The 24,833-nt window shown below is 43.9% G+C and overlaps 1 long non-coding RNA gene across 1 annotated transcript; it reads right to left on the minus strand.

The window, feature by feature from the left end:
• Positions 1 to 4,405: 4,405 nt before the first annotated feature.
• On the minus strand, positions 4,406 to 23,589 carry LOC119164336 (uncharacterized). Its single transcript, XR_012885533.1, has 3 exons — positions 22,660 to 23,589; positions 6,968 to 7,235; positions 4,406 to 4,638 (listed from the first exon to the last, which is right to left on the minus strand). It is a non-coding gene; the product is annotated as an uncharacterized LOC119164336 (long non-coding RNA).
• Positions 23,590 to 24,833: the final 1,244 nt, after the last annotated feature.

Below are 24,833 nucleotides of genomic sequence, written 5' to 3' on the forward strand. Positions count from 1 at the left end.
TACGCGTCTTGGACTTTTATTTTTCAAGTTCGGGTCAATATGAGTAACTTATTGCACAGGCACCGACAGAGGCGTTGATACAGCGAGGTTTTCGCCTTGATTCGTTTGCGAAGCGCTGCTATAATAGAAGGCTTTCAGTACTTTTTACTTTTACGGTACTGTATTCGCTTACCGGAAAGTACTATAATATATTTTTCTTTGAAAACCTGAACAATAAGTCATATGTTTTATCAGCGTTATTTTCGTTGTACGCACTTTTCGATTCAATGACACGTACAATATCGGAGAAAGTATTTCTAGCTGCATCATTCATACGCCTTTTAAAACATATCTACTTATTGAGTGAGTCGTATTCGGATTCCGAACACATAATGCAAGACATAGGCAAATGATCGTTTAGATCGTGTAAAAGCATTACTTTTTAAAAATTTTTTTATTTAGATTATTGACGCAGATGCCGAACAGCTGACCGTAGTTTTAGTTATTCTAATGGCGGAGTTGATGTTGTTTGTGCATCCGTGAGCAGACAATAATATCAATATGTCTGTAGTATATGTATCATAGGACATGATATCTAACTTGATGTCCCCCAAAGTTAAAAGCTTATAGTTAAAAGAAAACCTAGAAAGTAGAGTCTCCATGAAAATCATAAAATGAATTTTTCTTTACAATGGTGGTGTGTATAGAACAGGAATAATTGTTTTTTCAAGGAGCATTACTATGCGTTCAACATAATCAATAATAATAGAATACTTTTCTCGTACCTTTTGAGAAAATCTTCCTTGAAATGCAAAGCACCACCCCCCTTCTTATTATCCCGACATAAATATCTAAGGAAATAAAATAATAGGCAAAGTAGGTATTCATTTTTAGTGGTCCATGTTCTCGATAATGACAGCACATCAAAATTAACAGATAATGACTCTAAAAATACAGTAATGTCATCTACCATCTTCTTATACTTCTTCAGTTTATGTGTAACGAGGCAAATGATTCATCAGAATGTGCCTACCTCATATTGCAATCTTTAGTGGAGAAATAATCGTGATTCTTATTTGAAGCGGAATCCAATGTGGCCTAATTCATTCACATAAGATTGTGCTGGGATACAGTCAAGATCTTTAGTATCTGAAATGCGGACAACAGGCGAGTTCTCGTTATTGCGCGTCAACACCCGTTTACTAGAAATCCAAACATATTTCTTCTTAGCCTCCTTTTTTTTCGCAGTGGCCAACAGTGATTTACTACGCTGCGTGAGGAGCACGTATACATAGACTGGCTTACTTCCATGGTGGCCCAGCAAAGTCGTGTCTAGCCGTTTTATTTTGCATTTGGCCAGCAGAGCATTGCGCATGTCTCTTCCTATAAAAGGAATATTGATGTTATAGCTTCCAGGTTTTAAAAGGCCGACCCAATGGCACCTCTCAATATGAGGTAAATACATCTTTTCACCAACACTTTTGGCTATCATCTCTCTCACTGTCACTAGATCAACACTGGCTGATAATTCTTCAACCTCAAAGCTGTTTAGACGCATGTGCTGCTCTATATTTTGGCACTTTTGTGACAGCAGCCTATATTCTTTGGTTAGTTCTGTGTTTATTTGTGATTTTCCACTTCTATTCTCAAATCCTTGATTTCATCTGCCAATCCCTTCACATATTACCAGACCTCAGTAAAACACACACACACACACACACACACACACACACACACACACACACACACACACACACACTCTTTCACGTAGAAAACTTCAACCGGAAAGTCACGTTTAATGTTTTTGAAGGGCCATATCAACTCACGCACGTATTTTGCATCAATGGTTTTTTATATGATCTTTGATATCATCTTTGGTATCTTTAGCAGGAGCACGACCATCCTTCTCTCATTTCCAAAAAAAGCAATAAAATCGACACTTTGCAGTGTTCGGTAGCCGTGCACCAGAATTACGCTCCGTTGAAATTTCAACGGTTCACAGTATATATTTTTACCTGAAAGAAATGCAGTTTGTTAGGTGCTTGCCGGTTGTGCACAGCTGCCAAACTGAGCTAGGTACAATGGTCCAGTTGTAGGCTTTTACATTCCCCGGCAGGCAGTCTCCACACAGTTGCGCAGACGCACCAGTGGCCCCACGTGGGAGCGATGGGCTGAAAAAGTATGGTCGCACCTTTCTATCATGCTTATTGTCGAACTGCTGCGAGGCTCTTCTGAAGAAATATTGGTCCCTCGGTGGAATTCTAAAAATGCAGTTCATGAGGTACTTGCCAGTCGTGTGCAGCTGCCGAGCTAAGCTAGATCCAGTTGTCGTAGGCTTTTATATTCCCCGGCAGGCAGTCTTGATCCCGTTGCGAAGGCGCACCAGTGGTCCCACGTGGTCAACGATGCGCAGGAAAAATACGATTGTAGCTTTCTATCTTGCTTGTTGTTCGAATGTTGCGAAGTTCTGCCACAAAAATATCGGTCTCCTGTTGGTACATTCAAATATTGGCAGATACCACGTACAGTGGGAATGCATGATATGCGAAGCTCGGATAAAGAAGGTTGATATGTCACATTGAAATGAGCTCAACGTTACGAGACGGAAGTAAATTATGCCGTACATCACTTCCATGCCATTACTATCATGTTACGACGTGTCATTTACCTTCGTCGTCCATTCTTGTCACGTGATACCAAATTTCGTATATGTGAAGCTAGTGAAATGGCCGCGAGCGGAACGGCAAATCTTATTTATTTATATACCTTAACGGCCTCTAGGTCATTATATAAGGGGGGTTTTATACAGTAATTAGTGACAACATCTTTTTTATCAAGAAAAGAAGACAAGAAAAGATGCGCAGGATACATAGTTTGTCGACCAAGATAAGCAAGAAATAACACAGCTAAGCTTTCACAAGCGAGCACATTGAAAAAGCTGCACAACACGTTATACAGCAATGCCTAAGATTGTCCAACACATTCAAGGAACGCAAATAATGCAGACTCGAAAGATGATTGCTGTGTATGCGTTACAATGCTGGCAAGAAAAGCGTTCCACTTTTGTCATCGCATCATGATCGTGGTATGGAATCGGTGCTCTTGATTGATTTGTGGGGTTCAACGTCCCAAAACCACCACATGATTCTGAGAGACGCCGTAGTGAAGTGCTCCGGAAATTTCGACCACCTGGTGTTCTATAACGTGCACCCGAATCTGAGCACACGGGCCTACAGCATTTCCGCCTCCATCGGAAATGCAGCCGCCGCAGCCGGGATTTGATCCCGCGACCTACGGGTCAGCAGCCGAGTACCTCAGCCACTAGACCACCGCGGCGGTGAAATCGGTGTTCTTTTGAGTAAATTCCTTTGAAACGGTGGGCCTGGCCTTATGGAATGCTGTTTTCACAATGGCGTAGATGATCACTTTGGTAATCGAAATGCTGTTGTCGATCCGTTGGTTTCCGGTAGATGGTTGTGGAAAGATTGTCATCTTCTATTGGTATGGTAACGTAAGGAAAATGTATGGTTAAATGTGAGTAGGTGTGTATGTTTGGATGCACAGTATTGTGAGTACTATTAATAAAGTTTTGAAGTTCGTCCTCACTGAGTTTCAAATAAGAAAAACGTTGTCAACGTACCTCCTGTACAAATAGGAGTGGTTTCAAATGGGTTTGGGACAGACATTCTGTTTCTATTTTGCCCATGAAAATGTTAACATGGTTTGGTGCGAGCTTGGTAGCCATGGCGTTTTCGCTCATTTGTCGAAACTCAATTGTCATTTGTTGAACTCAGATGAGTTCAATTCTAAAGCTACTAGCCTTGTGAGGCTAGTTTCGGAAAAACCAGTCCAGGCTGTCCAAATTATTGCTATTGCAATAAGAGATTGCTGGCTGCCACAACCTCTCTGGCGCAATCGCATCTCGACTACTGGACTGTACATGCTTCACTTCGAGCACTAAAATTGAAAATTATAAGTCCTTCTCCTATAGAAAAAGGTAGGATCAGTGAAGCTCAGCGTATGCGTGCTTTGTAGCCGCTGTTTGTCTCTTTCATGCGATCCCATTGCGCATTGTCCTCTCCTACTTTTTCCTTCATTCATGCCGAAAATGCACATTTAGACACTTGCTTAACAGCCCTACCACTCAGTCGATTCAAGACAATGACGATCATGAATTCACATCCAGGCAAGAATAACAGTAACAACATAAAACAGCGATATGTTGCCATAACAGAACCGGTTCACCCTCGATAAGTGAAAGATCGAGAAAGCAACAGTTATCGAAACAAAGCGCATATAAATACACATGCATTTCAGGCCCACTTTCGAGCGCCGAATATTTGTGCACCTTATGACACCAGGTTCTTTGCGTAACGAAATCCGTAATTAATAATGCTTTGCCCAAGAAAAAAGTTCGAGACAGGAATACATTGCTAACGCATACTTTATTTCATAAATTTCCTCCTTTTTGATTGACCTCTAAGCATTACCGTCACCACAATTAACTAATATTATTTGATTAATACCTAAGCATTGCTGTCACTACAGTTAACCAATAATTACTAAGACCTTTTCCGTCTAGGATGCCAAAATAACCACAAGAAATTTTTTCGTAGGTGGCCTTGCTGAGACCATCGTAGAAGTCCGGTGTGTAAGTTCCTGCAAACAAAGAAAGTGAAGTTACAAAGTATTAGCTTCGATGTCAGCTGAATACGGAAGCGTCGCACTTTTATTCGTTTTAAGAAAGATTTCGGAATCACCAGAAGTTCAAGTGGCTCAAGCATATTAGCTACACCGTCACACCTGTGCCCCAAGTGAGGCATCATAACCCCCCAACTCGATGAATCTCCCACGTTGCTTCCTTTCACATTCGTCCTGGAATACAGTATAATTGTATACATTACAAGTCCTCAAAGGAAGAGAGTTATAGCGCGAGAACAGAACGACGACAAAAAAACAAGGACACGAGTGCTCGTGTTCTTCTTGTCTCTTTGTCGTCGTTTCGTTCTCGCGCTAAAACTACGGTCATGTCATACCAACGAGCCCAAACTGCCATACTTGTCAAAGAAACAGCTTATTTGCTCACATGGCTTACTTAGCAGCGTTTCCTTAATTGCTCTATCTTCTTAATCCATTATTACGAGCCCATTCGAAATTCTTCTAGTGCTATATTTCACATGGTTGTTTCTGAGGCATTACAACATGAAAGTTTAGAGGTTATTTCAAATGTTGCAAAACATAGATGCAAATAACTGTACCTAGAAGTAATCGCTGCAATTTTTTTTAGTTTTATAGCATCCAGTCTAGATAAAAAAGTAAAAACCTAATACTGAGGTTTACCTGTTCAAGATATTCAACCTTTTCTGGTAACATTTTTAAAGCTGTCAGCGTAAAATATAAGCTCAGCCTTTTGTAAGGCAAGATTTCTCTATTTGTGGCAGATTATTCATGTAGGTAAAGTTGGAGTCAACTTTTCCTTCTTGTTCGTTGATCTCCTTTATGTGGATTGAAGTGTCGTCAAGGAGATGATCGGCGTCGATGAAGCAGGAGGCAGGTTGGAGGTAATGAAAACTTGAAGGTATATTACAGCGAAATATTTACAGTCATATGTACATCTTGCCGAAGCACACTCATGATAACACAGACATCAACAGCGTCTTACTCTTCTACTTAATTTTTCTTAAGTTAGAGCCTAGAACACTGTTACTACATACAACGTACTTAGTCTCACTGTTCGACCACCAAGTGGTTACGGCCCAGACAAAAGTTGCATCGTACGGAGTCGTACTGATCTATCAGCTAAGTGATTGCAGCCTCGACTGAAGAGAAACGGATTCCCCCCAGTCTTAAGCATCTTGCGGTAACAAAGAAAAAGGGGAGGTGGCCACTGCTGGTCCGCCTCAACATTCTCTCATCCAATCTGTTTCCACTCAGATTAAGTCACTCCCTACTGGGCTGACCTTACTCTCGACAGCAGCGCTTCTACAGTTTAAACAGGCGTTTTGGTACTCTTTTCCTTCTTGTCTCTCTCTCTCCACCTCCCAAGCGCTCAGGAATTCTCTCGCTCGGGAGATATCGGCATTGTAGACCCGGTACATTCATGCCTTTTCCCACACCCAGCGAGCCGAGACGAACCTCAAAGCCGGAAGTTAAATGATCGCGCGCAGAACGTTATTGCCCCCGCAGGTAGCAATCGGCCTTTGACTTTCTCCGCTTTCCTTGTGTTCGGGTCGTGCATCGCTGTGACTTTGAGCCGATCGCCAGGCCATAGCGTGTCGCCTACTCCCACTGAGCTCGCGCCCGGCAGCGGAGGCAGGACGGGGTCGCTTAATCCCATTGCGCGTTTGCCCCCGGCAGTGGCGACTGTCTCTAAACCACAAACATTCCAAGCCGGTTGGCAGAGCGGGTTCGTTTCACATTGTGTGTTTGTCTCCGGCAGCGGAGGAGACGGACGTAGTTTGCATTCCAGAGATAAGTGGTGTACAGTTACACAGGCATACCGAGAGAGAGTCGAGAAAGAAGCTTTGAATAACGTAGCTTCTGGTGCTGTCCCATCCGCACTATCAACTTATGAGCGGCAAAACATAACAGGTGGGCATAAAAAGTACCTGGCACCCTAGACAAGCTACAGCGAATGTTTGAAACAAGGTACTGCTTGTCCCGCTTACATTTCATTTTTCCGCCGTTTTAGTGTACTGCAAAATATTAGAAACGCGTTGAAACGAAAATACACTTCTGGTCATAAAGTAAAAAAAAAAGCAGCGAGAAAAGAACAAGGACGAGAGAGAATAAAGAGGCCAGAGCGCAGGCCAGAGTGCTCTATCCTGTTTCGTCTGCCTCGTTCACGTTCTTTTCACGATTTTTTTTTACTATGTATGCCAACAAGCTCCATTTCAGACGCTTCACACTTCTGTTCCTTCAAGATTGCGCAGTGGGTAATTTTCACCAAGAAAATGATTCTTCACTTCTTTTCAATTTGAATTGTTACCTTTTCATTGCAAAGACAGACCTGCTACTTCTTTTCATCTGATGGCAAACTGGCAGCAGTAGCAAATCCTGCTGCTGATCCAGCGGCAGCTGCTCCTATTATAACTGCAACCAGTGGTGCAAAAGGTCCCGCATCCATGGCCGCAGGTAGCAATACCGCTCTTGCAAGACCAGTGCCAGCCAGGGCACCTTTACGATCCTCGTCGCTGATGGTTTGCATCTTTGCTTGTGGTGTTTGTAGTCGTGTCACACTGTTATTTCGAACAGCACTGCAGGCATGAAAATTGAAAAGAAAAAAAAATAGGGCGTCCACAGTGTTTGCAAATAATTGATTGAAAACACTACAAGCGAAAAAACAGCAATGCGATCATAAAAAATCTTTGTAGTTGTTTATATGAGTCATTGTTTTTAACTTGACGCAGAGGGTCTCAGCAGTTAAACTTGGCGCAATAAAATTGGCTTTCTAAATTATGTGACACATTGACAAAGGACAACTGGTTAAGTTTCTGGCGATAGTATGTGTGCACGGCTTTAAAATGTTTAATTTTTACCTTTTTGGTACTGAGTATGGGCTTGGGTTCATTGTCGCAATTTTTCTTAAACCATTCATGGAAACATGCTTTAGAACCTCCCTTTTGTTATAGCTTTAAACAGTTACCTAACAGTTATCTATTAGTTATTGTGCTGTATGCATCTTTGTCGTCCTGCGCAGAAGAGCTTAGGGTGTTAAATACTGTATGATACTGTATGATACGATGGTACTTACGGTGTCATATAATCTATCTTCAACAATGTTGTGATAATAGTATATCTATACAGAACGCTGGGGCCTCAATTTGTCACAAAGGCTACTCGTAGCATGCTTAATAATGCTGTTAAGGATATTGTCAATCTTTTTTTTGTCTCTTGTCAACCGTTTTGGCTCTGTAATCATATCTACATGTACACACCCCCGTATATATATATATATATATATATATATATATATATATATATATATATATATATATATATATATATATATATATATATATATATATATATATATATATATATATATATATATATATATATATATATATATATATGAGGAAGCAAGCTTGGCGTTTCGGGCACAGACCCAGAGCTCAGTCATAATCTTAGGGAGAACGTGTAATGCTTTTTGGTTTGGCCCCTTGCTGTTTTCTAAGTATTTACCCGTAAATTTTCTGGTACGCTTCCTCCATTTTGTATCGACATTCTTCATGTACAAGTAGCTGAAAACCTTTCTAGACCAATGCTCCTCCACCATTTCTCTCAATCGCTCCTCAAAGTTTAATTTCCTGCTAGCTTCCCTGCCCTAAAATGATGTCCATCTCATATCATCTTGTGCTACCTGATTTGGTGTATTCCCGTGAGCTTCTAAGGCAAGCCTACGTATTTTATGTTGCTTAATTTCTAATCTTGCTTGAGCTTCTGATCTCATGCACAAGACCGCATTGCCGAACGTCAGACCAGAAACGATGACCCTTTTACACATTCCTCTCACAACATCACATCTATTGCAATTCCACAGTGCCCTATTTTTCATCACTGCTGTATTCTTGTTACCTTTAGTCGTAACGCATATTTCGTGTTCCCTTATGTACTCGGTCCGATTGCTTATCCACACGCCCAGATATTTGTATTTATCTGTTATCTCTAGCGTAACCTCCTGTATTCTAAGCCCACTACCTTCATTTTCATTTAACACCATGACTGCTCAATTTTCCTTACTGTATCTGAAATCTAACCTATCTCCCTCATTACCTCAGATGTCCATCAACCTGCAAATCTTCCATTTTGTCGGCCATTAGCACTATATCATCTGCGTACATCAATGCTGGTAGTGCCTGTTCAATGAGTTTTCCTTGTTTGAGGAAAAAGAGGTTGAAGCCAAGTCCACTTCCCTCTCATTTGGCCTCTAATCCTTGTATGTACATCATGAATAACAATGGTGACAGAGGACACCCCTGCCAAAGCCCCCGTTTTACCTCTGTGGGCTTGGATACCTGTTTTTCTTACTTTATATCTACCTTGTTACCTTTATAGATATCTTTTAAAAAATAGTGACTCAATCTTCCACACCTAGTCTGTCCAGTATTCCCCACAAGTCATCTTGAACCAGGCTATTGTACGCGCCCATGATATCAAAAAATGCTTGCCACAGGGGCCTGTGTTTATTTTCTGCTATTTAGATGCATTGCATCAGTGAGAACAGACTGTCTTCCAACTTCCTGTGCTTCCGAAAGTCATTCTGCAGATCCCCCAGCCACCCTTATTCTCTATTCATGCCTGTAGTCTTTCCTTTATTATCTGCTTCACCAGCCTGTACACCACTGACATCACTGTTACAAGACGGTAGTTGTTTATGTCAGCTTTGTCCCCCTTTCTTTTATAGATGATGCTCATCCTGCTAAGTTTCCATCCATCGGGGACGTCATCATCGATTATTATTTTGCTCACTGCCTCTCTCAAAGACTGCTTAGACTTTGGACCCGATGTCTTTATCAGCATAATTGGAATGCCATCTGGGCCTGTTGATGTACTACTAGGAATTCTCTTCTCAGCCCTTCCCCACCCTCGTTGTAAAAATGGAACCATTGCGCCACTTGATTCGTCCTTGTGTATTGTGGTGCATAAAGCACTTCTTTGTTGAATTTTTTCTGTCACTCTTGTTTTCATATATTCAATAGCTTCGTCCCCTCCTAGCCTAGCACCTTGAGCTGTAGTTATAAACCTCTGCTCTAGGCACGTCCCCTTTCTTAGGGACTTCAGATGGTTCCAAAAGTTTGCAGCTGCCTTTCTATTCTTTTTATGTACTTCTGCCAGCCATTGAGCCCCCTTTCTTCTAGTATTTTTACTGATCAGAAGGGATGCTTCCCGCCTACAGCTTAGAAAGCTTGTCCCGTTTTCTTTCAACGTCATCTCTCGGTTCACCCCGCTGCTTAGTATGTATGTGCACCCTAGAGGCTTCCTGACTCTCTTAACTCTCAATGGCTTTCTTAACTCCCTCATCCCACCAACTATTGAGTTTGTGTCTTCTTTTCCGCTCTGCCAGCGGCAGGAGGGAGAGCAACCACAGCCTCTTTCCGCGTCATCTCGCGGCGATGAAAGGAACCATTCATTACAGATATTGGCAAGATTGCAACTTCCTCCCCCTTCAAAGTAATTTTGTAAGAGCCGATAATCACCTTGTAAGGGGAGGGGCTTGCGATCTTGCCGCTGGTACCATGTCAACAACGAATGGTCGTTTTGCTGACCGCGTGTAGACGCTAAAATAAAAAAGACTGTGGTTGCTGTCGATCGCGCTATAACGCGCCGCCAGCAGTTCCCTTTCATGAAAATTGACACTGTGCATTTTTTCACCTCGGTTTTAAAGTGAGGGGCTACAAATGCTGACGGACGTAACACGCAAGACGCCGATGCTTGCTGCAAACAGTGTCTTGGGCCTGGGTGCAATCATCAATAAAACTATTCATACGTGTTCGTTTGAGAAATTACACAGGAGATATTGCGACCATGTTCTCTTGTCGTCCACTTGTACAAAATTGATTTTTTTTTCAGTTTTGCTAAATGTAGGGCATTGCTACAGGAGTGAAGATTGTGAGAATTTGGTAACAACATGACAGGAGATATCACGCTGCCCCGCCGTGGTGATCTAGTGGCTAAGGTACTCGGCTGCTGACCTGTAGGTCGCGGGATGAAATCCCGGCTTCGGCGGCTGCATTTCCGATGGAGGCGGAAATGTTGTAGGCCCGTGTGCACAAGTTTAGTTGCACGTTAAAAGAACCCCAGGGCGTCAAAATTTTCGAAACCCTCCACAACGGCGTCTCTCATAATCGTATCGTGGCTTTGGGACGTTAAACCTCACATATCGATCGATCAATCAATCAATCAATCAGTCAATAAATCAGTCAATCAATCAATCAATCAAGGATATATCACACTTACAAAATTAAGGACATTTTCAGCCCCAGAAATATGTTTGATCCGCGCTACTTCTGTGGTTAAACGAAGGAAACAATGCAGAGTAGAAAAAATAAAAGCGGGCTCAAGACTATACCACCCACAAGAGGATCTAGTCACATTACTTGTTGGTCTCTGATGGTATGCATCGATTTTCTATCTGGAGCAGCGAATAACGAAATGAGAAGACATTTCTGGAGGTCAAAGTGCATGCCTAGCGCTGGCAGGGTATCTGCAGTGGCGTCAGTTACCAGCAACAGACCACTAATGCACTGGGTACTGTTTTATGATAAAGAATAATTCTACAATAATTATGTCCAGTGTGATGTGGTATTTATGCATGATGAAAGTTCGTTTTTTTACTTTGGAACAAGTCAATTTGTAATTTTTTTGAAACTGCCAAGTTCTATTTGTTATATGCCGTTTCTAGAAAATATGAAGGAGCACCTGAATGAACTTCATCATAACTACAAACCAAAGGTTGAAATTCTCTGCTATAGAGTTTGCTTTAACGTAGCACAGGAGAGGCAAGCAGGTTAACCTTCCTCTAATCAGGTCTCGGCAGGCTTTAGGGATACGAGACAACATGGCATGAATAACTGCTCAGCTTACGTGGCGTGGCACCGTGCTTTCCCTACCCGATATAATTCATCGATCTCGAAAGCGCCAAAGACCACGACAGGTGTTGGTGGAGTTCGCAAGTCGGGCTGTGGCTCGCTTTTCAAATGTTCTTCGGAAAGGCCAAAGAGCATCGAATATATATGACCGTGCATAAGATAGAAAGGGCGCAAGCAAACCCACTTTGGCAGGAAAGGGTAAAGAGGGATGAGGTGGTATTCACTTAGGAACAATGATACCATTGCAGCTGGAGATTCGGATTGGTCCTGACGTACCTTCTTTGTTCCATCCAGTACTCTTGTTCACGTGACAACCTTAGCTTGCTGGCCGGCAAATACGTGGAAAATACGAGCTGCATGACGTAGATTGATGTTGTCATGCAGACACAAACCGATAAGGCAGCATATTTATTTATTTATTTATTAGAATACCCTCAGGGCCCGTAGGACATTACATTACATTACAGTAAATATAAGTCGTCGCGTCGCATCAGTGATAACAATACTTCTCTACTTGTCTACGGACGCCTCACATTTCTGGAAGATATTGCAATTGGACATTACACAGTGCAAAAGGTGGAAGAACAATAGGCAGAGCAGTGTTAGGGTGAGTAATGAAATTCTACGAAAATTCGAATAGCACCGTTTCTAAGAAACCCATGAAAAAATGAAGCTTGCTGAGTTCATTTCGTCAGGCCAAAACAATTTCCTTGTACTGGAAGTCTCTCACTTATGTTGCACCACTGCTAATTATTAAACACCTTTTGTTAAGCTTTCACATGGTAGTATAGGTTTATTGTATATTCACCTTCCAACTCTTATGGACATGTTGATAAACAAGCGTTCGCTTAAGATGACATAATACGGTTACGGAAAGGAGACTGACTCAGAGGGTTAGTCACCGATGTATTTTCAGCCGGTTAGGCGAGCAACGCCAGCCACACAGATTAGCTCGCGCCAGTCTATCTCCTTCGTCTTCTTCAGCTCCATGCACTGGCACGTAGCATGACCCCGGCGGCGGAGGCACCGTCCCGGTGCTTGAAAGGCCGTTATCTGACGCATTACTGTAGGGCTTGATCCGCGAGACGTGTACGATATCACTGGACCGCATAGTAGTTGATGATGAACAGATAATGCTGATCTCGTAGGTGACAGGTGTTACTTGACGCAATATACGGTAGGGTCCCGTGTAATGAGACAGAAGTTTTTCGGATAGGCCCAGCCAACGATGAGGGGACCAGAGTAAAACGAGGGTACCGGGAGCGAAATGTACGTCTCTATGTTCCGTATCGTACCGACGGCATTGGTTGGTTTGCGACGCCATCAGCCGAGCGCGAGCGAGCTGACGGGCATGATCGGCTCGCGCAATCGCGTCGCGGGCATACTCGCTAGTGGACGAGGTGTGTGCTGAGATGACTGTGTTCAGTGGTAAAGTCGGCTCTCTTCCGTAAAATAAGTAGAACGGCAAAAAGCCCGCTGCGTCGTGACGGGATGAATTATACGCGAAAGTTGCGTAGGGTAAGGCAAGGTCCCAGTCTAGGTGGTCGGACGACACGTACATAGCGAGCATATTTGTTAAAGTGCGGTTAAATCGTTCCGTGAGGCCGTTTGTTTGAGGGTGGTAAGTGGTTGTCAGTGTGTGTTGCGTGGAACAAGAACGCAGAATGTCGGCGATGACTTGGGATAGAAATGTACGGCCACGGTCTGTGAGAAGCTGTTTCGGAGCACCGTGAATCAATATAACGTCCCGTAACAAGAAGTCAGCGAAGTCGGTTGCACAGCTGGTCGGTATAGCTCGCGTAATAGCGTAGCGTGTAGCGTAGTCTGTAATAACGGCTATCCATTTGTTTCCCAATGTTGATGTGGGAAAAGGACCAAGCAGGTCTAACCCAACACGGTAAAATGGTTCCGCGGGTATGTCAATTGGTTGAAGATGGCCAGCAGGTAGCAGCGACGGTTTTTTACGACGTTGGCAAAGGTCACACGTGGCAACGTATCGGTGTACCGAACGAGCAAGGCCTGGCCAGAAAAAACGGCGCTGGACGCGCTCGTACGTGCGGTGTACGCCAAGGTGTCCAGCCGTGGGAGCGTCGTGAAGTTTGGTGAGAACACAGCGGCGCAAATGCTTAGGCACAACAATGAGAAGGTCGGACCCGTCTGGTCGGAAATTGTGACGGTATAGGACACCCTTTTGAATGACAAAGTAGCGGACGAAAGCATCATTTGTGGAGGATTCCATACGGCTGATGATGTCAAGCAGCTCTTGATCACGCTTCTGTTCTTCCCCAATATTAAGAAAGTCGGACACTGACAAAATAGAGTTCTCCGTGGGCTCGTCAGTATCCTCAGGATCGTCGACAGGGTACCGGGAGAGGCAATCGGCATCACGGTGTAGGTGGCCAGATTTGTAGACCACCGAATAGGAAAACTCTTGCAGGCACAAAGCCCAGCGACCAAGGCGGCCTGATGGATCTTTCAGAGAGTTGAGCCAGCAGAGTGCGTGGTGGTCGGTAACTACAGAAAACGGGCGTCCGTATAGGCAAGGTCGAAATTTCGCCACCGCCCATACAAGAGCCAAGCACTCACGCTCTGTTATCGAATAGTTACGTTCACGGGCGGATAGGAGGCGGCTGGCATATGCAATAACGCAATCATGGCCATGCTGTTTCTGAGCCAGCACTGCACCAATGCCATGCCCACTTGCATCTGTACGGATTTCCGTAGGGGCAGCAGGGTTGAAGTGTGCCAGAATCGTTGGGGTAGTGAGAAGAGCGACGAGAGTCGAGAACGCAGAAGCCTCTTCGGAGCCCCATGAAAACGGGACTTCTTTCTTGAGGAGCTGCGTAAGCGGCCTCGCTATGTGCGCACAATTTTTCACGAAGCGTCGAATGTAGGAGCATAGCCCAATAAAGCTGCGTACATCCTTCGCAGATCGTGGTACAGGAAAGTTTTTGACGGCGCTGATTTTTGCCGCGTCTGGTTGTACACCGTTGGCGTCTACTAAATGGCCAAGCACTGTGATTTGATGGCGTCCAAAGTGACATTTGGACAAGTTGAGCTGCAGGCCAGCACGACGGAAGATTCCCAGGATGGCTGAGAGGCGCTCTATGTGAGTCCCAAATGTTGGTGAAAAGACGATGACGTCGTCCAAGTAGCACAAACAGGTGGACCATTTGAATCCCCTTAACAGGGAGTCCATCATTCGTTCGAAGGTGGCTGGAGCGTTACAAAGGCCGAAAGGCATGACCTTGAACTGATATAGGCCATCGGGGGGGATGAATGCCGTCTTTTCACGGTCCATTTCATCTACCTCTATCTGCCAGTAGCCGGAACGAAGGTCTATGGAGGAAAAATAGTGGGACCCATAGAGGCAATCAAGCGCATCATCTATTTGTGCCAGAGGGTAGACGTCTTTTTTGGTAATTTTGTTTAGGTGTGAATAATCCACGCAGAAGCGCCACGCACCGTCTTTCTTGCGCACTAGCACTACAGGAGAAGCCCAAGGACTGCAGGATGGCTCAATGATGTCCTTGGCGAGCATTTTGTCGACCTCACTTTGGAGGATGTGACGCTCGGCTGCCGACACCCGGTATGGACGCCTATGAATAAGATGCTCATTACCAGTGTTTTTGCGGTGGCTCATACCGGTAGCTTTCCCCAACGGACGGTCGCTGATGTCAAAAACGTCGATGTAGGACAGCAGAACCCGGTGGAGTTCACAAGTCTGCTGCGGCGTTAAATTAGAAGCGATCATCGAAGTAGTAGCGCTGTCGGAGCAAGTGGCAGATTGATGTTGAGCGTGGGGGTCAGAAGGGGCGGCCATCACGAAAACATCTACCGCATTGTCTTCTAAGGTGCAGAGCAACGCCAAAGAGATCCCTTGTGGCAAAACTTGAGGTGACAAGCTAAAGTTGACAACTGGGACGCACGTAAAACTTCCTGCGACGGACACAATGGTGTGCGGTAATGTAATGCCACGGCTTATGAGGACATCGGTGATAGGTGTCAGAACATAGTCACCGTCGGGAAATGGTGGTATTGAGACGAGCTCTATGTAGGTCAGTGTCTGTGGAGGGAGGCGCACGTGTCCCGTTGTGCAGAGGCGACTCGGCCGTTGTGTAAGAGGTTCTGTTGCGGGCAAGTGTAGACGGAGCGTACTGGTCGAACAGTCTATGAGGGCAGACAGCGCGGACAGGAAGTCGAGGCCTAAGATTACGTCGTGGGGGCATTTATCAAGGACGGTTAAGAGAACAACAGTGTGTCGATCGGCAATGCTCACACGAGTGAAGCACATTCCCACTATAGATGCTATTCCACCATCCGCAACACGGACGAACTGACTGGTCGCAGGTGTGAGAACCTTCTTGAGCTTGCGGCGAGAATCACTCGTCATGACGGAAAGTTGGGCGCCACTGTCGACAAGAGCAGTGACATATACGCCGTCTACTTGTACGTCTTTGAGATTCCGTTTTGTTGGTATTGGCAAAAGAGGATTTTCGGTCAGTCCGAGCGATGCAGCGCCACCTCCGGGGGCTGCAACGCTTAGTTTTCCGTCGGAGAACCTCGTGGGAAGGCGGGGTAAGATGGTCGGCGGGGCTGTGGAGAACGAGACTGGCGACGTTGGGGGGATGGAGAGCGGGAGTAGCGTTGTTCAGAAGCAGGTTCCTGGGCAAAATGGTCGCGGCTGGTCTCATGGCGATAGGCAGGACGTGCATAGAAGGGACGAGAGGACGGTTGTGCAGGACGACCCCAGCGACTTCTGCAATGGCGAGAAATGTGCCCGATTCTGTGACACGAGAAGCATATCGGCTTGTCATCGTGTGTTCGCCATGCGGATGGATTACGGAACGTTGAGGGAGAGCTGGTCGGGAAGGGACGTGCAGGCGTGTATCGGGGCTGGTAGTCGGTGCGGGGAGGCGGTGAGATAGAGTGAATTCCCAAGCCGGCGATTTCCTGCCGGACGACTGATTGAATGAGAGGCAACGTAATTGGCGGAGAGGGGTCGGGGGACGTTGGTCCCACCTTAGCTGGAGCAGCCGCTTAAAGCTCCCGCCTGACGATTCACGTCAAGTTGTCACAGGTGTCTGGTGGATGATATGTGTCGAGACACGAGGACGTCGCAGTGGTGTTCGGGAGGCACTGGAACGGATGGGAGATGCGTCTGCTTTTAGCTTGTTGGAACCGGCGGCATTCTTCAAGGATCGCATCAACAGATGACACATTGTTGAATACCAACAAGTTGAACGCATCGTCGGCGATACCCTTTAGGATATGCGCAACTTTTTCAGGTTCAGACATATTTTCGTCAGCTTGGCGGCATAGTGAAAGGACAGCCTGAATATAACCGATGTAGGGCTCCGTGGAAGATTGTGCGCGAGTCGACAACTCATTTTTCGCAGCTTCACGACGACGAGAGATGTTGCCGAAAAGCTCACGGATCTTTGCCTTGAAGCTGTCCCAGCTTGTAATGTCATGCTCGTGGTTATCAAACCAAACACGAGGGGTTCCGTCGAAATAAAAGATGACGTTTGCGAGCATAAGAGTGGGATCCCACCTGTAAGTGGCGCTGACGCGTTCGTAGAGGCGTAGCCACTGGTCGAGGTCGGAACCCTCGTTGAACGAGAACACGCCGGGGTCTTTGAGCGCGAGAAGCGTCACGAAAGTTGTTGCGGGCGCTGGGTCGACAGGTTGGGCAGAAGGGGGAGCGGCCGGAGAGGGTGTAGCCGAGTCTTGGGTGGTCATGTTGTAAGCCGCGAGGAAGCGTCCACTTCGGAGTTCCGTGGCGAGGACGGGGATCGCAAAACTCCACCAAATATGTTACGGGAAGGAGAATGACTCAGAGGGGTAGTCACTGATGTATTTTCAGCCGGTTAGGCGAGCAGCGCCAGCCACACAGATGATGATGATGATGATGATGATGATGATGATCCTTGACACTCTGGCGCACACCCACAAAGGGGGATCGGCCAAGAACCGGGCGGCAGGATCTTAACTAAAAGGCTAATGGTTTTTCAAAGAAAACGTAATTTTGGGCTAAAAAAATATAGAAAGGAAAGCCGAAAATCGAAAAAGGAGTATATCTGAGCAGGGAGCGATGCAGGCCATCAGATGCGATTTGAGACAGAGGTAATGGTGGGTCTATATATATATATATATATATATATATATATATATATATATATATATATATATATATATATATATATACATACACATATATATACATACACACACACACACATATATATATATATATATATATATATATATATATATATATATATATATATATATATATATATATATATATATATATATATATTATATTTATACATATATATATATATATATATATACATATACACATACATACACATACACATACACATACATATATACATATATAGGCAGATTAACATGGCAATCGCTTTGTTTCAATTATGTATTCAAATACCGCAGAGCAGACGTCCCTGTGGCTATAACCGAATTTAATGCTGCCAAACGACAAAATTACTGCCACATTTAATTCTAATCCCAATTTTTTAAGTGGAGCTACCAGGTATCTTTTCCGCTGATGAGAATACCGGCGACAGAACAAAAAGAAGTGATCTATCGTTTCCATTTTTTGGCAAGTCTGACATAAAGGTGACGCCTTTAGACCAACTTTATGCAAATAATAATTCAGTTGAGGAATTCTGCAACGCAATCTTGTAAAAGTAACTTCCAAGTGCCGTGTTGCACACCACTGTCTATTCCAGCGGCATCTTAGATGTGCGAAATCTCGATATTTATCCAATGAGTAGCAGTCGTATTCACGCAAACAGAGGTTTCTAAACCTTATTGCTGTCGCGTAAGCTGTATCAGGCAAAATCGGGATAATGGGACCGCTAAGAGATACTGTGGCTAGTGCATCCGCCATCTCATTGAGATATATGCCACGATGACCTGGTACCCATAAGAGCTGCAGTTTTTTCAAGTTTGTCGGTATGAGTTGTCGAAACATGTGCATAAGTGTTAAGTTGGCTCCTGAAGACAGAGCAGCACATACTGAAAAAGAATCTGTAATTACGACTGCTTCCGATTCGCCCAAAGGAAGTTTCCGTAGTGCCAGTACAATAGCAAATAATTCTGCCATGAATATTGGTGTGTAATCTGGGAGTCTAACCAAAAAGGACCAGTCAAGGGAACGTGAGAAGATACCTGCCCCAGCCTTTTCATTTGATACGGATGCATCGGTCGCAATTATGTTGTTCAAGTTCAAATGCGCCAAGTAATCCTGCAGCCGATCATTTAAATATTGAAATGGCATTTGCTTTGCGTTAGAGGGATAAATATTCTCAAATTCTATCATAAGATCTAAGTTAACGTCTCTTGTTGTGAAAATATGTTTTATTTTGACGTTGAGTGGTTCTAGCAGCGCTTGAACGAACAAGATCTGTGGGCAGTGGAATCGTGACCACCAAGTTTCAAAAAATAAACTTGGTTCTTTAATAAAAGCATAAAAGGATGCTCTCTGGGGCACAGTGTATAGTTTTAAAAATGTTTGGATAGTAAGCATTTTGAATCTATTTAACAATGACGGTAGACGCGCTTCCATGTATAGCACGTTGTTAGCAACAAACTTGGGCAGTCCAAGGCACAGTCGTAAGGCCTCCCTTTCTAATAGTATTAGCGGTCTCATTTTATATGTCGCACTGCCCGAAAATAAGACGCAGCCGAATTCCATGATAGGACGAATGTACATTTTATAGACCATTACCAATGTATTTCTTCGCAACCCCCCTTTTATGTTGCTGAGCTTGCGTAACCACCCCATGGCTCGTGTTGCTTTGGACGCAATGTGATCGATGTGGCTTTTCCAATTTAACGAGCTGTTATATATGATGCCTAAGTATTTAAGTGAATCCACCTGGGGAATCTGCTCTGTGCCATACATCAAGGAGATGTTAACAGGATCCCTGAACGAGAACGCTAGAAGCGCGCTTTTGTTTACATTTAGAGACATTCCAATTTTTTGAAGCCATTCCTCTATCATGTTTAGGTAATTCTGTAATGTCTGATAAAGTAATTGCAGATCACTGTTTGTCGCAAAGAAAGCAATGTCATCTGCGTAAAGATATAAATGAATATCGCTATGTGTTGGAATCGAACTGAGGAAGATGTTAAACAACACCGGTGAGAGCACTGCACCTTGTGGTACGCCACGGTATTGTCGATATCTGTTAGAAAAACAACCCCTTTGAAAGCAATAAAACTCTCTCTCCCTTAAAAACTCTGCTACCCATGATGTCATGTATTTTGGTAAATGTGACCTTTCCATCTGCTCTATTAGTATTTTATGCTCCACTTTGTCATACGCCTTGGCCAAATCCAGAGTAACTAATGCACAATACTCTCTTCTACGCCTAGCCAACTGTATACGACTCTCCAAATCCGCGTGCGCACACCATATGGAGCATCCCGATTTAAAACCAATTTGACTGGGGTTCAATATTGATTTCTCCTCAATGTATTTTATCACACGTGCATTCAAAACTCTTTCAGTTAGTTTAACCAAATTAGATGTAAGAGAAATTGGCCTCACATTGTCAAGTGTATACCCAAGCCCCTGTTTTTTAAGTATCGGAATTATTTTGGAAAGTTTCCAATCCGCCGGTATCCAAGAAGTTTTCAAAGAGTAATTAACCATATTACAGAGTTCATGTGGGGAAATGTCATGTAGTACTTTTATCATTGCTGAAGTTACTCCATCTGGTCCAGGTGCTGTAGGAGGTAAGTGCCTCACTACACCCGCTAGTTCCGCTAATGTCACCTCGTTGAACTCCTCCCCTGCAATTGGCTTTACTATGTGTCTTGGCATTGTTGATCTGAATCTTTCTTCTAATCCTTTAGCAACATTTTCTAAGATTTCAGTGAGTTCGCTAGGCGATAGAATTGAAGAATCAGTATTGTCTGATGGTGGTATCATTTTTCTGGAACGCAAAAATCTAAAAAGCGCCTTTCTGTTGTATGGTTTTGAAAGATAGCTAAATTTGTTACTGTCATAGTCATCTTTTGCTTTGCGTACTGTGCGTTTAAAATCTGCTGCCACGTATTTATAGTCACACCAGTTTTTTGGGCATTGGTTGTGGATAAGTTGCTTCCACGCCGCTTTTCGTTTTCTATACCCCCTTGTACAATCAGCGTTCCACCATGGGCTAAACGACCCGCCTGTGCCTGAAGTTATTGAAAAAGTTGACTTTTTTATTGCTCTTTTCAGTACCGCACACAGACTCATAGCCCGAATGTCTTCCTGCATGTCCTTGCGAAGAACCAAAGTGGGCTTCAAGTCTTTTTGTAAGCGCTCATAATTTACAAACGAGCCAATTTTACCAGTTAAAAATATTCCGGGAAAGTTAATATCAAAGCTAATAGGAAGGTGGTCACTGTTTGTTGCGCAATCTAAGGTTTTCCACGACGAAATGTTTAGTGAGGAGCTGCAAAAGGTCAGATCTATCGCCGACTTTGATTGTCTCCTAATAAACGTAACAGTGGGGAAATTTGCACAAGATAAGTTATTATCAACAGTCCATTCCCACAAGCGTCTTCCATTTACATCAGTCTTGAAACCCCAAGGCACGTGGTGTGAATTAAAGTCACCAGTTAATATTACATCCTTCCTGCAGGAAGCTAACATTGCATCTAAGCATCTTGTGTCCTGTACTCCTACCGGAAAGTATGCGTTAACAAAAGAAAAAGGGGAACAGCCTGGCAGAGTGATGTCTAATACCATAATTTCATAGTTAGAATCCATGCACAGGTAGTTAATCTTCGCTCTATGACTAAATTTAGTTGATATAAAAATGGCAAGTCCACCACCTCTGCTAGGTCTGTCTAAACGAAATAAGCGATAATTTTTAGGTAAAATTTTTGTCCGTTTGTAAGCCAAGTTTCTTGTAAAGTAATAATATCTGGGGAAATTTGCGAAGAAATACACAATAAATCTGTGGTAGCCGACCCTATTGATCGACAATTCCACTGTAATACTTTTAAGGAGCCTATTTTGATTCTATAAACCCGCCGCAGAGACTGCTTGATCCAAAAGATCTTTCTTCAAAAAGTCTTTTTTGGAGAGGTTCTCCAAAACGTCTTTCTTTGACAGGAACTTTTTAGATTTTGATTTCTGTGAAGACTTTTTCGATAGGGGAGATCTGGCGCGCTTCAAGAAATTATGAGATTCCGCATCCATATCTGTGAATTCATCAGTGTCATCTGATACGGTTTCTAGATCTGTCCGCAGTATCTTATTGGAGGGTCCTGCTTTAGGAGATGAGCATCGTGTAGGAGCTATCGGACTTTCTGTCCCGGCACAATTTGAAACCTCCAAATCCTGTGAAGTCTGATTTTTCATAGACACTGAAGCAATGATTTGGGTCAACTGAGATGTTAACAATTCAGCCACGACTCCAATAATACTGCTGGCAAGACGCTCCATCGCCTTTTCCGTTGCCTTCTCTACAGCCTCTGCTATATATTTTGCTAACGATGCATCCATAGCAGTGGTGTGTCGTGCTGTTACGCTTGCGTAACCTTTCGAGCGTTCTTGTAATTCAGTCACAGCTTCCCTCCGGGAGCAACGCCTGCGTTCCACAATTTCCAACAGCTTAACTTCTCGTTCTTTCGCCTCACAATCTGAAGAGTCTGCAGGATGCGCCTCATGACATAAACAGCACTTCTCTTCCGTCGAGTTGCACTTACGGCTGTCGTGATTTTCTCCGCATAGTCGACATCTGGCAGTTGATCTGCACCCTTTCACGCTGTGGCCATATCTCCAACAATTCAAGCACTGCAGTGGCTTAGGGGATAGAGGCTCTACCTTATAGATAAGAGGCCAAGCTTTAATTTCAGATGGTCTTATCGTTCCCGCAAAGGTTACTATGACCGATTCAGTAGGTGATTTTTTATTGTCAACCAGACGCGTGCACCTGTATACTGACACTGCACCTGCTACTGAAAATAACTTAAGAATTTCTGCAGGGGTCAGGCTCGTATCTACACCGCGGACTATGCCTTTCGAACATGCCAGATGCGCTGGAATAAACGGGCTCACCGGCTGTGCTGCAAATTCGGAACAGTTGAGAAGCTCTCGGACGCACTCCTGATCGGCAGAGCAGCACAAAATACCACCACGACTGAAATGCCGGACCTCAGTGATCTTTTGAAAGTGTGTTGTGGCTTTCCGAAGCTCCATTTGAATCATCTTCGGGTTCTTCATAGGTATCGTACCTCCATTGGTCGGTACCAAAGCCACGGGGACGTTAATAACCCCACTGCAAAGAAAAGAATCAATTGGCCAATCCTTGACCGGTATAGATGCTAGCCAAGGAGTAGGCCCTTGGCCAGGCGAAGAAACCGACATCTAGATAGCCTGAGTCGCTTGAACTCAGAAAATCATATGGCACAAACAACTGCCGAAAAATCACTAAAACAACAAAGAAGCAAACGTTAAACTCAAGTGCAATCCCGCCGCCCGTCGTTCAAGCCGTTCCAACCCGTGAGCAGCAGCGCAGAACAGGATCAACGCGAACAGGAACAGGAACCAGAATCGCTTTTCGCGTTCGCCTGACGCCTGACAGACGTTCTAATCTCTGCAATCTCGAGAATCTGGTCTGAAGCAGATTAGCACACAGATTAGCTCGCGCCAGTCTATGTCCTTCGTCTTCTTCAGCTCCATGCACTGGCACGTAGCAATACGTTGTATTTCTGCTCTTTGTTAATCACTCTTTCTTAAGATTTGAAGTGGTAGTATAGCCACAGTTCATTAAAATCAGGAAGTATCGTGTCCCAGTGACGTGGCAATGATTAAGCGCACGCCATTTGTTTTTCATTTTAGTTGAAGTTGTGGGTTGTAGGATGTATTCAACATCTGTGGTACATGCGTTTTTATGATTATGATGTATTCTCGCAGCCGCGCATATTTCTTAGGCACATATATCCGTTTGTTGAACTAACGGTTGCCCTTAGTTTGTAGGACGAGATTTGATTGACGAGATACCGAATGTCCGTGGCACATACCACTTTTAGTGACCACAAACGTTACCACAGTACCTGGACGTAAGAGGATCGACCAAAAACAGCTTCGCTGTGAGAATAGGTAAGTAAAACGAAACAAAGCTCGAAAAAGTATAATTTTAGTTAAATAATTGCGGTATACACCTTCACCAGCATACGCGCTTCATTAGCTTTGGCGTTAACATCGCTGGTCACTTTACCTCGTCTTTACCGCTTTCTTTTCTCTCTAGCTTGAGAAGTAGTTATTTAGACCTTTAAAGCAACAGATGAAGTCAAATCAACCGCGACAATGTCAGTAAAAAAGCAACTGGTTATGGTGGAACATAGTAAAATAATATTAGAGGTAGTCTTGCCCTTTTATGCTATCCTATATGCCGTAAATAGGAAAATTTCGTTTGCTGATTGTGCCTATGCGCCAAGTTTAGAACTCCCCATTTAGTTTTTGTCGACACATTAGAGCCCTTATTCAATGCTGAAAACTTGAGGCTCACTTTATCTTAAACTTTCTGACCACAATTTTCTGTATCTGCTCGGCCTATGAATGAAAAGTCTTGTAAGCGATAATACCTTCACGAACAGCTGCATACCCTCCCTTAGGCTGGCTCTAGAACAATCTCTATTCAATCCTTCTAAACAAAACTCTAAACAGCGCATTTCAGAACGATATACGAATGCCATGGGCACCGGTACATCTTCATGGTACTGAGCACGCCTGAAATCATCGTAACTTTTGTGGAGTATGAAAGCACCCACTGTGCTAATATTCATTATTCTGTGCAGAATCAAGGTATTCGCTGTAAAACTGAAGAGTGCTATGTGCATTTTGTTGAGCCAGTGGCTGATTGCATTGAAGAATAACATCTGCGATTTCTGTTACGGGTCAGAAGCTATAAACGTCCCACTAAATTACATAACTTGCATGAAGTGGCACCTGCTTGTCTTTTTAGTACCCCAGAATGCTATGTTATACATGTGTGCGCATTTCCTTGGCAACTAAGTAACTTTTGAGATACACACTACGCCATAAATGATCACACATCTTGAGTGTCTGAGAAGCATTAACTGTGCTACTACTCCTCATTCTTTGGAGAAGCTTGATACCTGCTATAGCCTTGTAGGCATTAAAAGCGCATGGCATGCTTTCTTTCTTGATGCCGTAGCTGATAGCATTGTAGACTTGTGAGCGATACAATATTCCAAAACCTCTTACTA

The sequence above is a fragment of the Rhipicephalus microplus genome, chromosome 8 (genome assembly GCF_043290135.1).
Source record: "Rhipicephalus microplus isolate Deutch F79 chromosome 8, USDA_Rmic, whole genome shotgun sequence".
Classification (NCBI taxonomy): domain Eukaryota; kingdom Metazoa; phylum Arthropoda; class Arachnida; order Ixodida; family Ixodidae; genus Rhipicephalus; species Rhipicephalus microplus.